This window comes from Drosophila simulans, chromosome 3R, assembly GCF_016746395.2.
Source record: "Drosophila simulans strain w501 chromosome 3R, Prin_Dsim_3.1, whole genome shotgun sequence".
NCBI lineage: Eukaryota > Metazoa > Arthropoda > Insecta > Diptera > Drosophilidae > Drosophila > Drosophila simulans.
The window spans coordinates 14,814,181-14,823,725 of NC_052523.2; positions in this window are offsets into that span (position 1 = coordinate 14,814,181).

The following is a 9,545-nucleotide window of genomic DNA, read 5'->3' on the forward strand; positions in this document are numbered from 1 at the left end:
TTTTTTTCCCTACGGTTTTAATCTTTTTTTCTCCAGCGCTCCGCCTGCCTCGAAGTGTTAATGGAAAATCAATAATTACGCATCTTGGAATTATTAATAGGAGGCCGGGCCAGTCAGCTCGGCATAGACGGTAATCGACCATTGTGTGCGTAATGGCAATTGCCACCAAGGAGGTCCTGTTTCTGCTGTTTTTCCTTTTTTTTTTTTTTTTGTTTTTGCAGCCCCCTGTTCCGGTCAAAGGTATTTCATGCCGCTGACGAGTGTGTCCGCTCTCATTGGATCCTGTGCGTTGTCTGTAATTGGCAACATAAAAAGCATTTCGTGCAATTGTTTCTGTTTTGAGCCTTTTGATTTTTTCCATTCGGCATCTTTTGTGCTCCTCCCTTTTTTGAGCGGTGCGATGCAAAATAATTGCATTGAAACATATTGCCATGCACGGTGAGAAATTAGTGCTTCTAAATCATGACATTTTTGGAAATTATATATAATAAAAATAAATTATGTATCGTACTATTGTATTATATGTATGTATTATTATATAGTGATTTCTTTTTATAAGTTTTAATTTTTAAGCAATCATTGAAGCAAAATATTGAAACATTTGTTTTGATTTCTTTTAGCAATATCTGGGTTTAGTTTTCTATATTTTCAACGTCTGTGAAACTAACTTGCTCATGATAGCCATTTTTATTTGCCGTGCAACTGATACTTTTGTGCGTGGCTCGCTTTGGTTAGTGCCGCCTGAATGCATCGCTGCATTTGGCATCCCGTCTGCATCTGGCTAATTGACAATTGGCCACCGCCGCACGCACTTAACGCGGCAAAGACTCGCTGCCAAAATCGCAAAATCGCGGCCCAAGAGCTAAGTTCCGAGTGGCCGTCGCGGCCAAAGGCAAATAATTTTAATTAAATGAAAAAGAAATGCGGCGAGGTAAAGGCCGGAAAGGCGGGGATGCAGTAGCACTTAAGCGCAGTGGTTTAATCCCACATGCCACTTGGTCGTCAGCGAGCCAAGGGACGCACAAAAATGCACTGCCAGTTAGTCCCCCCTCCGCTGACCACACCCCTCACCCCTTTCCGCCCCCTTGTTTTGCCCGACCATGGCAATGCAGTCGAGTGTGAGTGCGAGTGTGCCATGTGTGTGTGTGGGGCCATGTCCTTTGTAAGAATTCATTTGCACAGCGAAACTTTTTTCTCCCAATTTCTAACGCCACACACTCAAAGTCGCCAAGGGGGCGGAGTGGGTGGTTGGGTGCATGGCTGCCTATGCACTGGACAGTCTGGCGGAGCGGCGTGGGCGGCGGGGCGTGGCAGGGTGCAAAGCAAACATGCACAACTGCCAAAGAGGTAAACTGCACTTAAAGTGCAGCGAGAAAAAATGCCAGTCGCGAGCTGCAGCTGACCAAAAATGCATTCAGCCGCCCCAAGGCGGGAAATTTTCGAATAGTGGGGGGTGGTGCGACGTTGAGGGCTTCGAAGAGGGGGCGTGGCAGTGGCAGCGACGTTTATAGGCAAAAAGATAAAGAGCCAAGTGCCATACGCACTCACACAGCCGCACAGTGTTTGCTTTGTGCGCTCATGTGCGCGGCGGAGAGTTTGGCGAGTTTGCTGCCAAAATGCTGCCGAGTGCAATCCCCTGAAGTTTCGCCAGTTGTTGTTCTTGTTGCCGTCAAGAGCCTGAGCGATTTTGATTGAAAATGCGCTCACACCATCCGCGCCATCCGCGCCATCCGCGCCATCCAGGCCATCAGGCACCGACTCTTTTTTCGAAAAGGATGCGTTGGCACTGCCACTGGAAATGCGACTGGCACACGGACTCTGCACTTTTTAGACGACTGCACTTGAGGCAAATAAAAAAGCCAGCAGCTAAATCAACTTGCAATTTGTGCGTTTCGTTGTTGCTGCTGCTGCTGCTGCGGTGACGCCTTCCCCCGGACAACGTCTCGTATGAGTGATGCACGGACTATTGGCCAACGTCAGTGTTCTAGCCATGTTATGCTCATATTAATATAGATTAATTAAAATATTAATGACATACTTGATTTAACAATACATCTGCTTGCTTTCTACCCAAGGAATGGATTTGGGTTTGGATTGCTTTTAAGGCTAATATACACATTATATATCCGAGTCAGCAACTTTTACCGATTCTTAGGCTTAACTTAAATGTCAGTCCGTCACGTGGGACCAATAAAACGCGAAACCCACAAGTCATTAACAGGAAACTTGGAAGACAGCACAATGCGAAACAAATATGAAAAAAGTTTAATTGGGCAATTTGCCATCATCTTTGCAATAAAAAATGGACAGCCGAAAATTGTCATTGCCCCCGCGTGAATTTATGTAAGAGGCAACTGTTGTGCGAAACCGCGAGATTTAAGATTGCCGCTTGTAAGATCGAAAGATGAGCAAATCGACCATCAAAAAGAGGCAATTAACTGGGTCCGCGGATGAGCAATAAATCTGAGTTGTTAAAAAAACATAAGTATGCCGGGGATTGGGGATAAAAACGAGCCAAACACATGCCGCAAACTTTTTTTCTTTTCTTTTCTTTTTTTTCGTTTTGTTTTTTTTTTTGGTGGTTGGTTTGCGCTGCGGGACAATGGGGCAGGGGTCGATCCTTGGGACTCATTGAGCAGGTCAGGAGCAGCCAAAATGTGGCCACACCAAACATTAAATGTGCCAAAATGCAGCCATGAAAAATCCGCTTATTACATTTTATTTTTTGGCCTTTTCGCCCAACCAGAATCAATTAATGCTGGCAATTTGCGCAGCCGAACGTAACCTCAGTTATGTGCGCCAAAGTGGCTTCCATAGTCGTGGATTAATCGCATAAAACAACAGCAAATTGACTAGCAAAACCAAAAGGACACAAAAGTCCGTCCAGCGGCAGGTGAACTGCGATTGTCCAAAACTCCATTTCGACATTATCCTGCTAGGCAGACAACAGGGATGCGAATTATAACAAAAGCAAACATATTCTCGAGGGTTTGGGGGCCTAATCGAAAAAATGTCGAAAGTCAAACACAAACACAATGACAAGGTAAATAGCAAAGCAGAGCAAAAAAAATGTATGAAAAGAAAAGGAAAAATTGCAAACAATTTGCCAATGAAAATCAATTGAGCCGGCAAAGGGAACTGGTATGAATGCATTGATCAATAAAATAGAATTATGATACATGTTGCTGGATTTAAAAACATTTTATTTTTAAACGGCTTTCTCTCGTAATGTTGCCTCAACATCCTTGAATTTTTGCAAACACCTTTCACTGATTTTATGTGAATAAAATAATCGGTATATTGATCAAAACATTGAAAATAATGGCCCAAAACTGGAATGTCATACCTTGTTCAGTTTGTTTTTTGAAACCCAATCGAATTGCATTCAAATTTGGGAATTCTAAATTTTTTCAATTTTTGGCAAATTTTGATGATGTTACCCCTTACAAAAAATGCGAAAATTTGGCCAAAAATGAATTTCACATAGTCCGTCAAAAAGCGATTGGGATGGTTAGTATTGGTAATTAGCAGTAAAAAACTGTTATTATTTTAGCGATGTGACCATTTTTGGTCAAGTTACACCCAAAAAACCCATCTTAAATATCGCCTTTTGCCAAAAATCGTTTTCCACATTTTTTTGTATGTGAAATTTACAAAAAGTACTTATTATTAATTTCCCCCGAAGATAAATTCCCAAATAAACTTAAAAATGTACTGATTTCCCCTAAGCTATGCAAATGCAAAGCAACCCTCATTTATTTTTCGGATAATTTAGCCTAAGTTCTTAGAAAGACGACCCCTATTGCCGGGTAGCTAGAAGCTAGAATTTAAAGCTAAGAGTAATGGGCAGCGGATAACTGAAGAGAAACTATGCATGCTTTGGATTTAAGAGCTGGCCGAGGGTGGGAAAGAATCAACCCGACAGGGCCTGCCAACTTAGTCCGAAATGTGGGATCTGGTGGGTTGGGTGCATGGGTGGTATAACATCAAATCGGGGCGGAATTAAAGCTGGCGTGGGCAGCTGCGATGCGACCGAACGCCATGGACGACGCGGGTTAAATGGAAACCATGGCCCAGGATGGCCGCATCATTGTTAGATACATAGATACATAGCTACACGCCGGCGAAGTGCGCATGTCCTTGCCATGGGAATCAGCAGCGGAATGAAACTGCAGCTGCCGTCGGCAGAGCAATTGCTCGCCATAATCATAAATTGCTAAATTTGGGTAATGGGCAGCAGGATGCACTCGATGGACAGCAGACAAAAGCTGCACCCACAGACGGATTCGATCAGTAATTAATCATTTTTATGGATTATTTATGGATTTGCCTGGCTGCCACTAATTACCATTTCAACATATTTACGAAAAGTTCAAGCACCCCAAATAAGACGAAATAATCTAGTCACGCGCCAAATGTACTCAAATCGATCCTAATAGAGTCCCGACCTGGAAGGGAAGTCGAAGGGAATGAAAACCTCAGAAAAGGGGAAAAGCAAGCAGGAAAATGCCTAAGCAAAGACATAAAAAACACACCAAACCAGACTAGACTAAGACCAGACGCCACCCTTCATCTTCTTGGCTTTTGCTTTGCACTATTTTTTGTTGACTTGCCTGTTTTTGATCCATCGCCTCACAGCGTGTCTGGTTTGGCTGGCTTAGCTCCTTTTCGTCCTTTCGACGCATCCTTTCCCTTCGGCCTTTTCTTTCTTGAGTTCATTCGACCGTCTGAGGCAATATTTGCGGTGCACACATTACGCCGAGAAAAGGGTTAATCCACGCAGACCAAAACGGGTTGGAGACAGATTGGAAGCATTTTCCCAGAAAGACGAAGATCCGAGTTTTAGTTTTCAAGAGATCTTCGGAGGAAGGGGAATACCCTAAATAACTGGCACTCCTTTAAAAGCAAAAAGTTTCTAAACCAGTAAAGTATGGAAAAGTATAAGGTATGAGGATAGGAATCGAGCATTTTATTATTTGGCCACGAAAAGTTCCGGACAATCTTCTAATTTTAATAGTATTTCCAGGAGTTGGAAGAGAAAATCTGCAGTAATATAATATAACTTAAATTTAAAGTGTGGTTTAAGCATCCTTCTAAATAGCCAGACGGGATGCCCCTCTCCATCGAAATTAATATCTCACTTCTGGGGCGGAGGTTTGGCCAAGACACACGAAACCCTTGACTAATTCAATAACTCATTCCCCCAACCCAAAATTATCCAGACAAATATTTGTAACTAGCAGTAAAATGCAAATTGAATTCAGCCGGCCGTTCATTGTCCTCCTGCTCCGATGCAAACTCCAATCTAATATGGCGTCTTTGGTGTGGCCAAAAAGTCGCAACTTTCTCGGGGATGGGCAGGGATTGGGATTGGCATTGGGTTGGGATTGGCATTGGAATGGGGTGAAATGGGCAAAGGACGAATGTTTGGAGGAGGCGTGCCCGCATGCCGACTTGGGATAGTTGTGACTTCCGTCTGCGCAGGCATCGCAGGACGAAGGACCAATGCTGGCTTGGCTTCTGCCGAAATGGGGTGGCAATAAAACTTACTTTCCCGGATCGGGTCCTTGGGCAAATTGAATTCGTTTTGGGCCCAGGAAATTGAATAGTTTCAGATGCCGGTTGGCAAATAATTCGCAGTCAACTTTTCAATTTTCTCGCTTATGTTGATTTGTCGAAATCATTGTTTGCGCCGCTCAAACTTCGAGCTGCTTTTGTCCGTCAAAGTAATTAGGAAAGCGGTCCTGAGTCCGGATTACTTGACCATTTGCGAACTCCGGCTCCAACTAGTGTGTGTTCATTATGTGAACATGCAGCTTATTTGATTTCTGCATGCAAATTAGTCGACTAAGGACATTTGCTGAATAAATTTAAGGCAGGGCAGGGCATGAGTTTTGCCCAGAAGAAGCCGAAAAACTGAAAGCTATTTACAAAACCGGGCAAAACAAAGTACCCCAGTACCGCAGCGTAAAGAGCTGGACCGGTGGCGCCCTCGAGTCCTTTAAGCAAAGCGTGTAAAACGAGCGCATGTCCTTAAATAAACGCAACGCGGCGAAGGAGCAGGGCGGAGGAGCTCTGGAGCTCAGGACCAGGATGGCGCCGTGGCGCAGATTATAATTTCAAAAGAGACGAGCGGACAGGACAGAAACGGTTGAGTTGAGCTCCGTTCGCTTAGGGGGAATGGACAGCGACTGTGGAGCGGGACGATGGACGAAGGACGCAGGACCTTCATTATGAAAGTTGCTGTTTTCATTATTTTCCTCGACGAGGTGGAGAGCACGAGGATGCCAGGACGCGAGGATGTCAGGAGGCCAGCACCCACCACAACAACAACTAATCTACATTTAAAACGCGGCTGCTGGCTCAGAAAGAGGGCGGGGTCATACACATAGAAAAAATATGATTTCTTTGATATGGTATATAGATTATAACATTTCAATACTGCTGAAATTGTTACTAATAAGTTACTAAAAACACTTGCGCTGCTTATTCTTTTAATTTAAGTGATGATGTGATGTATTTTTATGAATGCCCTTAGTTTTCTTACAGTGTTTGAACTGCGAGGACCACGAGTTTTTAGAGTGGGCAAAGGGCTTACCGTTAGCATGTTTTATTTTTGCACCCTGAAGGCATTTGCCGAAAGGATTCATCTTACGACATTAGTGACCTCGGCAACTGCGCACAAACATGCGGCAGCGGAAGGATAATCAGCCAGAGGAGATGGGGTGCAGTGGGTGGTGTCCTCGGCAGGTGGATGGGGACTTGTGCTTTGTTGTGCTCTCGTAGTGCAAATATAAGTTTACCCATAATGGCTGCCAACGGCAGGAGCAGCATGAAATAGGGATGTGGTGGATGGGGGTCAGCACTTGCCGTGTACCTTGGGGTACAATCTGCCACAAATACTAGCTGGCAACCACCAGGGCTTTCCATCCGTTTTCCCCCCCTCTAGTTTCCCATTCCCCCCAATTCCCGCCGCCCTTGTGGGGTGTCAAAGTTGCGGGCATCTTCTACTGACTGCGTCACGTAGCCGGGCTTCCGATGCCGTAGACTCCTCATTTATTTTACTTAATTGTCAAGTCGGAGTTCTGAAAGGGTTGTCAGCACACTTGCCACCCCCAGGACGCCCCATTCAGCCTTACTTAAGTTGAAATTTTCGTTGCGCTTCTGCTTCACTGCTCTTTTGCTGCAAAGAGTAATTTTTCAATGGAAAGGGGGTTTGAGGCAGGAAGTACGAGAATAAGTATTTTAAATGCTGGCTTAAACGAACGTGGGGAGTTCCTCCATTAGATACTTTAATTTCTTCATCAATTTGGGCATCCTTTGTGGCGCATTCCGTGCCATTTCATTTCATTTTCGAAAAAACCACTCTGCGAAAGTTCGCCAACCAAAATCAGTGCACTCGCCCACTTCTGGTAGCTACTAGCAACTGTGTTTTTGGCCCAAAAAGTGCCGCTGGCAGGCACAATCCACCAAAGCCCACCCAAAACACCAACGTACCCACTGTACCCACCAACCCACAGCTACCGCGAACTACCATGCGAACCACTATCTGAGTGGAGCCAACGCCAATCTGAACGGCCAGCAACATAGGGAGACAGACAAAGTTTTGGAACAGCTGCCCGATGTACAATATAAATGTGGTTTTCATATTTTTGTGGTTCACTTCAGAGAGGGCTGGCCCGAACTGAACTGGCTCCTACACCGTCCATAATGAAAGCCATTCATAAAACTTTAGCTAAATACGAACATTCATTATAAAATAATTTCGCCGAAATACGTGAAATCGGGCAGCAGGATAAGGGAGTGTGGCAGATGTGGGGGGCGCAACCCGCTGCAGGGGCAACATTGGCAAAACTCTGGCATTTGTGGCATACAATTTACATGCAGAGTGAAAAAGTTATGCACTGAACTAAAAGATAATAACCAATCCATGGTCTGTGTGCCGTGCTGCTTCATTAAACTTCTGTTTGTATTTTGAGCGGTTTCGCTGCCAAAAAAGGACATCATTTCCTTGGTCCTGCCCGGAATTTTTGGGGCTATCCATATTGAATTTCAAGTAGTAGGAGTGCACGCCAATGATTCGGGAAAGTATTTCAACTGAAAATGATTCGGAAAGCCATACAAATTTATCATATCTGCAGAAAAGCATCTTAACATAATGTAGTGAGTTCCTTTAGATATTTATATAAGATCTTTTTAAAGATTTTAATTATACAAGGGACCAAAAAAAAACTAAAAATGCAAACAGAAATGATATAAACAGAGAAGAAAAAATCTACCACCACTCCCATTTCTTAGAATAAAATGCCACATTTGCATAGCATTATTTCAAGGAGCAATCTCCATAAATCTTTGGACCCCAGAGAGACTAGGAGAGAGTGATGGGCTTTGGCCAGATCCTGACCTTAGCAGCACTACGTGACTGGCCGTAATGAACAGCTTCCTTTCGCCGTCTCTAATCCATTACTAAATTAAACATAACACTAAATATAAATAAATAGCTAGACAGCGTGACAGCAAACAGACCGAGAGGAAGTAAAAGTGCTCAGGACTCGAGGTCCTGGCGATGGTGATGGAGGTGGGGATTGCTGGTACGGGTGTGGGTGCGGGTACTTTTGAAAAGGAGACTCCCCAGCTGCCGGAGACAGCTAAGAACCCTTTCTAATTTGCCTAAAACACAAACCGTCCGGAATCGGTCCTTGGAACTTCTGTCTCTCGAACAATAAATCATCAGGACCTCAGTCCCCATGGCGGATGGATGGGAGACCTTTAATTATATGCGCTGCGTAGGCTCAAGTGTGTTTTGAAACTAAATCTGCCACCCGGGCCAACCTCATTGGCGCCCAAAACAATTAAACCCTTTTCCGTTCGCTTTTACTTGGCTAACCCCTTTGTTTCGTCCTGGCCCGCTTCATTTGGTGGCGATTCCTTGATGGCCTGCCATTTTTATGCGGCCAGGGTCAGGGCATTTGCATTCCAAGTAAGCTTAAACAATTAATGACATTAAGAAGTTGGGTCCTTGGGGGGGCTCGGAAATGGCCTCGCCTGAGCTGGTCTGCCATTTCATTGCCGGATCAAATTGCTAAACCAACGAAAAGGACGAGGGAGTAGCGCGTTTCTTATTAATGCTCTTTGTTTAACTTGGCTTATGTTAACCCCTTGACAACGCCCAGATCGATGACGAACGGAAATTTCCTCTAAATATTTAAATTTTAAAGGCGTAGCAGAGTGCCGTCGTGTGCAGCCACATAAACAGCGAAAATCCCAGCACATACAACGTTTTAAATTGCACTAATTGCAAACAAATTTTCTAGTAAATTACCTTTTGCAAAACTGCAGCCAAAGAGCCGCAAAAGGACGTGGACTGGCTTCCACTGCAGAATATATATATATATTTTTAGAATTTTAATAACACAGGAACACGCGAACCAAGCTGCAGGGCAAATGGAAACGGATTCGTTTGGGAAACTCAATCTTCTCCGCAAAATAGGGATTGTGGGTGAAGAAAAAGTTGTACGGGAGGGAGGCTGTCCATATTAGTCCCA